The sequence below is a fragment of the Aotus nancymaae genome, unplaced genomic scaffold (assembly GCF_030222135.1).
Source record: "Aotus nancymaae isolate 86718 unplaced genomic scaffold, 86718_ANA_hifiasm-v0.15.2.pri h1tg001251l, whole genome shotgun sequence".
Lineage (NCBI taxonomy): Eukaryota > Metazoa > Chordata > Mammalia > Primates > Aotidae > Aotus > Aotus nancymaae.
This window is the reverse complement of record NW_026989667.1, coordinates 6,819-15,867: the sequence shown is the minus strand read 5'-3', so window position 1 is coordinate 15,867 and position 9,049 is coordinate 6,819. Positions and strand designations below refer to the sequence as shown.

Below are 9,049 nucleotides of genomic sequence, written 5' to 3'. Positions count from 1 at the left end.
TATAAAAATTCTGAAAGAAAAGCCTAAGCAGTACCATTCAGCACATAGAAACTGGCAAAGACTTCATTTTCATACCAAAAGCAATTGTGACAAAAGCAAAAATTGACAAATTGGATTAAACTTAAGAGCTTCTTCACAGCAAAAGAAACCATTAGCAGAACAAACAGACAACCTACAGAATGGGAGAAAATATTTGCAAACTACACATCTGACAAAGGTCTAATATCCAGCATCTATAAGAAACTTTGACAAATTTCAACAACAACAAAAACAAAACAAAACAAAAACCATTAAAAGGTAAGCGAAGGACATGAATAGACACTTTGCAAAAGAAGACATACATGTGGCCAATAAGCATATGAAAAAAGCTCAATATCACTGATCATTAGAGAAATGCAAATCAAAACCACAATGAGATACCATCTCACACCAGTCAGAATGTCTATTATTAAAAATTCAAAAACTAACAGATGCTGGCAAGGTTGTGGAGAAAAGAGAATGCTTATACACTATTGGCGGGAGTGTAAATTAGTTCAACCATTGTGGAAAGCAGTGTGGTGATTCCTCAAAGAGCTAAAACAGAGCTGCCATTCAATCCCATTACTGATACACCCCGTGTAATGAATCATTCTACCATAAAGGCACACGCATGCATATGTTCATTGCAGCACCTTTCACAGTTGCAAATACATGGAATCAACCTCAATGCCCATCAGTAGCAAAGTGGATAAAGAAAATGTGGTACGTATATACCACGGAACACTATGCAGCCATAAAAAGAATGAGATTATGCCTTTTGCAGGAACATGGATGAAGCTGGAGGCCATTATCCTTAGCAAACTAATGCAGGAACAGAAAACCAAATACTACATGCTCTCACTTTAAGTGGGACTTAAATGATGAAAATACATGGACACATAGAGGGGAACAGCAGACAATGGGGCCTCCTTGAGGGTGGAGGGCGAGAGGAGGAGGAAGGGAGAGGATCAGAAAAAATAACTATTGGGAACTAGGCTTAGTACTTGTGTGAGAAAATAATCTGTGCAACAAGCCCCTGTGACACATATTTACCTATATAACAAACCTTCAGATGGTTTGTTATACCTAAAACAAAAGTTTAAAGAATAAAGTTAAATTAGCAAAATGCTCTTTAAAGTATGTTAAAATTACCATTTATTAATTTCAGAGGTTCTCACACTTTAGTGTGCATTGCAGTCACCAGAAAGACATGTTAAAAATTAGGCTGCTCAGCCCCCACCCTCGGAATTTCTGATTCAGAAGGTTTGGGATGGGTCCCTAAAATTTGCATTTCAAACGAGTTCTCTGTTAAAAACTATTGGTTTATTAAATTCTACCTGAACATAGTTTATTAGAAAAAATCTATGATGTAACAGAAAGTAAACCTACAAGAGATTTTTAGTGGATGCGATGTGCTAAATTGTGTATCCCCCAAATTTCATATGCTGACGTCCTAATCCCCAGTACTTCAGAATGTGAATGTGTTTAAAGATAGGGTCCTTAAAGAAGTAATTAGGTTAAAAAGAGGTCATCAGGGTGGGCCTTCATCCAGCATATGACTAGTGTCCTTATAGGAAGAGGAAATTAGGACCCAGGCACAGAGGAAAGCCCATGTGAAGACACAGGGAGAAGGTGGTCATCTACAAGTCAAGGAAAGAGGACTCAGAAGAAACCAGCTCTGCTGACACCTTCACTTGGATTTCCATCCTCCAGACTACAAAGAAATATATTTCTGATGTTTGATCTCGCTAGTCTGTGGTCCTCTGTTACGGGTCTAACAAACTAATAAAGATTGTGGACTTCAAAATAAAACAGCTATTTAGAAAACATATTCAGTGGTTTTGTATTTGGTCTAAGGGTAAAAATCAAAACTGGTGGTAAAGTAAGAGAAGCAAGCAGAGAAAAATGCAGTCTTAACCTCTACTTCATGTCCACTTTTGCCTTTGTAGATGTCTCTGGGCATCTGGGCTTGGAGGAGATACCCGATTTTATGTTTAATCAGGGGACACTCATGATGTCAGATTGCTTCACAGTGTGGGAGAATAAGAAAGCTACATGGAAAAGAGGAGGCCATAAGAAGAGAATGAAGTATGTGGCCTAGGGAGTATTTTCATGTTCTTGCGTATTCAGTGTCTTTAAGAATGGTATACCAAATATACAGGGGTTATAAACTGGGGGAAAGGAGGCATGATGCAGAGTGGGGGTAAAGAGTGTGCTTTATTTGGTCTGCTCACTGTTTGCACAATTTGAAGTTAAGTGACTTGGTGTGTGTACTCCATCCTCACTCTTCCTTTGGTCACATATCCACCTTCTTCACTCATTTGTCCTGCCTGGTCTCTAGATGCCTTTCAGTGAGTGACCCCAGTCTCAAGTGTCTTGTAGTGGTTATTGTCCCCTACATGGTACATCTTAGTTATAAGTTCTGGTAAATTTTGTTTTTGTAACTTTTTTTTTTGAGGCAGTCTCACTCTTTCTCCCAGGCTGGAGTGCAGTGGCAAGATCTCGGCTCACTGCAACCTCCACCTCCCAGGTTCAAGCTATTCTCCTACCTCAGCCTCCCAAAGAGCTGGGATTACAGGCACACACCACCATGCCTGACTAATTTTATTTATTTATTTATTTTGAGATAGAGTCTCGCTCTGTCACACAGTCTAGAGTGCAGTGGTGTAATCTTGGCTCACTGCAACCTCCACTTCTGGGTTCAAGCAATTCTCCTGCCTAGCCTCCTGAGTAGCTGGGATTACAGGCATGTACCACCACACCTGGCTAATTTTTGTATTTTTAGTAGAGACATGTTTCACCACGTTGGCCATTCTGGTCTCAAACTCTTAACCTCAGGTGATCTGCCCACTTTGCCCTACCAAAGTGCTGGGATTACAGGTGTGAGCCACCGCACCTAGCCCTGTAACTATTTTTATTATAAGAATTTTCTCCAGGCAGTAGCGATGGGAATAACATTAGCAATACAAATGCTATCTTATCGAGGAAGAAAATGAAGAGGCCCAGTACCATTTTCATGAGTGAGTCAGAAGGTGAAATCCACAACTACTTGCATAATTTTATGCGTTGCTCAAAGTGGCATGTTCCATGGCCTCTTGAAAAAATTACCATCTTTTTATTATAAAGAAATAAATAAATTACAAATTCTGCCATAAGCTTTTCCTTGTGACCTTTCTTAATTTTTTTTCTTTTTTCTTCATTTCTTAATAAGTCTTTATATATTTTGGCACAGTAAGCTTTGAAAAGGGAGGGTTAAAAATAGCTTCTAAACACAAGCATGTTTTGGAGCTCTCCCATAACAGGCTGATTTCCAAAGAGACACACATTTATTCATCCTGAAGGGCTGTGATGTTGAGTAGTCAGATGAAAATTCAGCTATTATGTGAAGACAATTTGAGAAATATAAATAAGGAGTGTTTTCACTAGCACTTGCAGTATAGATTTGTGACTCAAGAAAGTCCTGTTCATGTATTTCTTCATTTTTTCCCTTGGTTTCCATAGAAGGGAAGGACAGGGAAGCACACGATATTTATATAGCAGAAATGATACCATATGAAGGGGTTTCTTTGGGTGTTAAACAGTTTGGCTTGCAAATGTCTAGACCTTTTTATTGAAAATCTAGAAATGACATATCTTAAACATCACTGCCAGTAACTTTCTTAAAATTTGATGTAACAAGAAATGTTGCCTCGGCTTTATAGTCACATAAATTGCTTGGCTGAGAACATGTGCCTTACTCCTGTTCCTATCCAGGGTCCATCTTCTTGCTGGCACTCCATGAATGTCAACTACCAAGTGAACAGATTTAGGTATCACAGACTGCTGATGGTGTAAAACCTTGAGATCTAGAAAATACTGAGGATAGCCCAGCCAGACTCAAAAGGTTTGTTTCTTTGAGCTGCCAAAGATAGTAATGTAAGTGGAAAATGTAGTTAATATAGACAGATGTCAAACAAAGCCAACTGGAAAGAACAGGAAACAAAAATATTAAATGAAAAACCAGAGTGTGCTTACTGGTTTGGGACTTGAGAATTGGTTTTGGAATCTCTTCGCAGTCTGCCCTGTGAAAGACTGAAAGAAAAATTTTGAAGTGATGTGAAAATTTATTTGGTTCCTCAGTGGATAACCATTTCCCAAATAATGTAGAATTTCTGAAGAAGCCTTGGGTTTTGTCCTCTGCTATTACTTACAAAGAAATTTGCTAACTATTTGACATGTTTATATTATACTACTATCAAGTGATATTGTAAATACCTGCCCCTCCCTCATCCACCCATGCACAGCATCCTTGAGCATCCAAGATTATTTGTTGCTTTAGTTGATCTAGACTGCTATAATGAGACACCATGAACTGGGTAGCTTATAAATAATAGAAATTTATGTCTCACAATTCTGAAGGCTGGAAAGTCCAAGATGAAGATTCCAGTAGATTTGGCGTCTGGTGAAGGCTGGCATTCTGGTTTATAGAAGGCATCTCCTCTGTCTCTTGATATGTTAGAAGGGGCAAGGGATCTCTCTAGGGTCTCCTTATGAGAGCACTGATCCCCAGTTGTCTCCTAAAGGACCCACATCTAATACCCTCACCTTGGTGGTTAGGATTTCAATACCTGAACTTTGGGGTGATGTAAACATTTAGTCTATTGTATTAACACTGCAAGCATAGGGTGTAAGAGTTTGTATCTTCTTTCCAAACTTAGGAATTAGCCATTTCTTCATAGATTCCTCTAGTTAGTAATAGGTTGGTGCAAAAGTAATCACAGTTGCAGTTTTAAATCATTATAACTAGGCTCAAACACATCTTTATTAATTAAAATAGAAACTCTTACAATCAACACATTTTTGCCAAATAAGTTTGTTTATTTCTGCAGCGTAAAAATCTGTGCTTCGAGATTCAGTGAACTCTTGGAAAGTATTTTCTGCATCCTGCTGGTTGTGGCAGTGTTTTCCCTGTAAAAACGTTGTTGAGATGCTTGAAGAAGTGGTAGTCAGTTGGCAAGAGGTCAGGTGAATATGGTGGATGACGCAAAACTTCGTAGCCCAGTTTGTTCAACTTTTGAAGCATTGGTTGTGTGTTGTGCAATGTGCAGACAGGCGTTGTCATGGAGAATAATTGGGCCCTTTCTGTTGACCCAGGTCGGCTGCATTTGCAGTTTTTGGTGCATGTCATGGATTTGCTGAGCATACTTCTCAAATGTAATGGTTTCACTGGGATTCAAAAAGCTGCAGTGGATCAAACTGCCAGCAGAACACCAAACACTGACCATGACCTTTTTTTGGTGCAAGTTTGGCTTTGGGAAGTGCTTTGGAACTTCATCTTCATCCAATCACTGAGCTGGTCATCATAGGTTGTTGTATAAAATCTGTTTATCATCATATGTCACAATCCGATGGAGAAATAGTTCATTGTTGTTGAGTAGAATAAGAGAAGATGACACTTCAAAATGATGATATTTTCAATATTTGCTCAGCTCATGAGGCACCCACTTACCAAGCTTTTTCACTTTTCCAATTTGTTTCAAATGCCAAACAACCATAGAAGGGCCCATGTTGAATTCTTTGGCCGTTTCTCATGTAGTTGTAAGAGGATCAGCTTCGACGATTGTCAACTTCCGATGGCTAGCCACCATATTCCTCATCTTCAAGTCTCTTTTCTACTTTGCGAAACTTCTTGAACCACCACCTCACTGTACGTTCATTAGCAGTTCCTGGGTCAAATGCGTTGTGGATGTTGCGAGTTGTCTCCACCGCTTTACGACCCATTTTGAACTTGAATAAGAAAATTGTTCGAATTTGCTTTTTGTCTAACATCATTTCCATAGTCTAAAATAAATATAAAATAAATAGCAGATAATAAGTCGCTAGCAAAAAGAAAGTGAGAAGTGCCCATTAAGATGATGTATAACATAACCACATTTATTTAAGAATGTATTCCAATATCAAATGGCAAATTTTGACAGTGCAAAAACCGCAATTGTGTTTGCACCAATCGAATAGTGTCCTGTCTTATACCACTAATTAACCGAGGGCTGAGTGAAAGAAGGGCCCCCTGGCAATGATGATGGACCCTCAGTTCAGAGTCAGCTTGAGGGAGGCAAGAGAAACCACCTTCTCCACCCTTCCCCTCCTGGGGCAGTTATCTGAAAGAAGAGCCAGCAGAAGGCACTTAGCCTTCAGTCTATGAAGTCTTGGTGCTGGACTAATTGTAGCAGAAGTTGGGCTGCTGCAGAGTAACTAGGGTTGGCAATAGCTTGCTTGCTGATAGTCACTTTCTTAGGCAAGTCCAGACACAATATACAGTGGCTTCAGATGAGACTAGAACATTCCTGCAGCACCATCTGCTCAGGCTTACCAGGGTGAAGAGCCCTGAGCCCTAAATGTTAAGCTGGTGTCAGTTTAGCCTAAAGGAAGGTGGTCTTCATGAAGAAATGTGCCAAGCTTGAGAGTGTCTTAAACATCATGGCAAAGTATGAGGCAAAAGGGTAAACTGACGAGGATTATTAACACCAACATTACTAATAATGTGTGCTTAAATTGTTTGATGTTTCTATTTGCTAGATATCAAGTCATACTGACTACTTTAAATTCAGTGTTTCATTTAATACTCTCAGCAACTTTATGGTTAAGTATTACTACTATCCCCATTTTCAGAGAAGATAGCTGACAAAAAGAGAGTAAGAAATTTGCGTAAAGTTACAGTTATTAAACACATTTAGTGCTTGTTTCATACACAGCTCAGTCCGAATCAGAATCCCACACTCGTTTCCCTAGACTATGCCCCCTGTAAACAAACACAGGAAAGCCCAGTGAGAAATCAGAAAGAAAGCTGCTGCTTACTTCATGGTGTTGCTGTGTGTTGTGGGAACTACAAATGACTCTAAAATATTACTTTTACCCTCCAGGAGCCTAGAATGTCAATCCGTGATCTTTCTCATCAATTCTGTTTATGTTTTATTTATCCCCATATGAAAGCTAAAAAGTAAAATTTATTCTGTATCCAACTGAAGGGCATGTTTTTAAATTTATAAAACCCATAATATGTCAAATGTTAGTTCACACTGCTAGACTGAAAACAGTGAAAATCACTTAGAAATTGTACTCTTAAATATTTGTTCATTACCATTACCTATAACTTGTAAGACCAACATAGAAAATTTATCTCTAGTTTATCAATGAAAGTTGATAAACCAGGATTTTATCAGCTGAGAGAGGAGGAATATGCCAGGGCCTGTGGAATTTTAGGAAAAAGGGAAACCTTTAATTGGGTGAGGAAAAGTCAAATTTGAGTTATAACCTCTTCCACGGCCCGTTTATGAGCACGCGGTCATTAACATCTATCCCCAGGTTCCTAAGCAGGAAGCAGGAAAAACAACAAACCAGAGAAAGTTCTGAGCTCCCTTTGAACTTTATAGAAAGGCACTTTATAAATCCTAGGAAAATGAATTTATGTTATAATTTGTCTAGAGTGACTCTGAGTTAAAACTCTTTTGAAAGTAGGGCCTGTTCGATACACCATGTCGAAAGTCATCTCTCTCCCTCTCCCCCAGACAGTGTAGCGCGTCCTGTATTGACTTGTCCTCTATGGCCCATGATTTTTTTTAGTCATTCTTTCCTGTGGACCTAGATTAAAAGTATTAAGAAATACACTTAAGGAGAAGAAGCCTATTCAATAGGAGGCCTAGAAGGCAAAAGAAGAATCTAGCCCTTTGTCATGAAGTGGAATGAGTAGTCATCCCTGAATGTTGATTAAACAAGATTTTAATCAGCCATGTATGGTTGCAACTTAATTGGCAGGCAGATCTGCTTGCTGTGCAGAGCAGTATATTTGTATGTGCTCATTTTTAAAAATGTGTTCCAAACCCTTATAGTTGAGTTGATTTTTTTTTTTTTTTTTTTTGCAATAATGATATGCTTTCAGTAGTGTGTCATTTTCTTTACCCTTGTAGAGAGATAACATGCAATTAGGGAGTGAAGTCAGCCTGTAACATTTTGGTGTAAAATTTTGGTCACACCAAAATACTGGGCTCCTTAACAAAGCTGGCAGACATATCTTTTGACAGCAGCTGCTCGCCATGTGATTTAAAACTTCCTGTCACTATAATTGATGTGATTTTATTCTTTCCATTTCCTGAAGCCTGATCAGAATTAAAATTGCTGTTGGAATTTCCTGTCAAAGCAACTCATTTATTCACTGAGTTCTGCACTTTGATTGGACATTGCCTTCAGCAATAGTCAGGTGGAAATTTCTGGGAATTATTCTCTCCACACAGGTTAGATGGCCACGCACAGCACATCTGCAAATATACACAGATTGTCCATCATGTGGTAAACTTGTTCTAATGGAAAGTCCACATGCCAAATGATAATGATTGGAATATCCAACCAGCCTCTGGGTTTCATGTTAATTTAGGAAGTCTCATAGAGTTTTCAACCAATTGTCTCACCATTGAATTTAGATCGTTGTTCCAAAGCTCACTAGTGAAGAATCTTAAAACAAGACTCTGATCTGTTTAGATAACATGACTAAAAATGTTTAATTTCTTAAGCCCATTTCTCCATCCCTTCTGTCCCCTGTATGCTATTTACATATAACATCTTGGGGTGATTGAGGATATAAAAGACGAATGGTTCTGAAATATGCCCTTAGCAGATACTTGCTCCCGGATGTGTGGACCAAGACAGCTACAGAAATTCAAGTTGTGGGTAAAATAGTAGGCAGTGGAAAGATCAAAATTCTACTTTGTTGTTTTATATCTGAAAGTAATCCGTAAAGTTACTTCTTGTTGCAAAGGAAAGAATCACTACCTTTCCTCAGTCTAGCCATTGCACAGATAATTTATTTATTTACTTTTAGATTGTGAGTTCATCTTCTTTAAAAATGACTTTTTTCTGTTTGAGGCAGGTAAAAGAAAAACTTTCATGAGTTTAAAGAAGAGGTTGATTAAGTTTAATGCCCTGGACAATAAAGACTATCTTTACTTATCCTGGTGATTAGACTCTAAGATTTCATTATGGGAATGGGAATCTCTTTTTT

General features: G+C 38.5%; 1 pseudogene; it reads right to left on the bottom strand.

Moving 5' to 3' along the window:
• Positions 1 to 4,821: 4,821 nt before the first annotated feature.
• On the bottom strand, positions 4,822 to 5,835 carry LOC135273365 (histone-lysine N-methyltransferase SETMAR-like; annotated as a pseudogene).
• Positions 5,836 to 9,049: the final 3,214 nt, after the last annotated feature.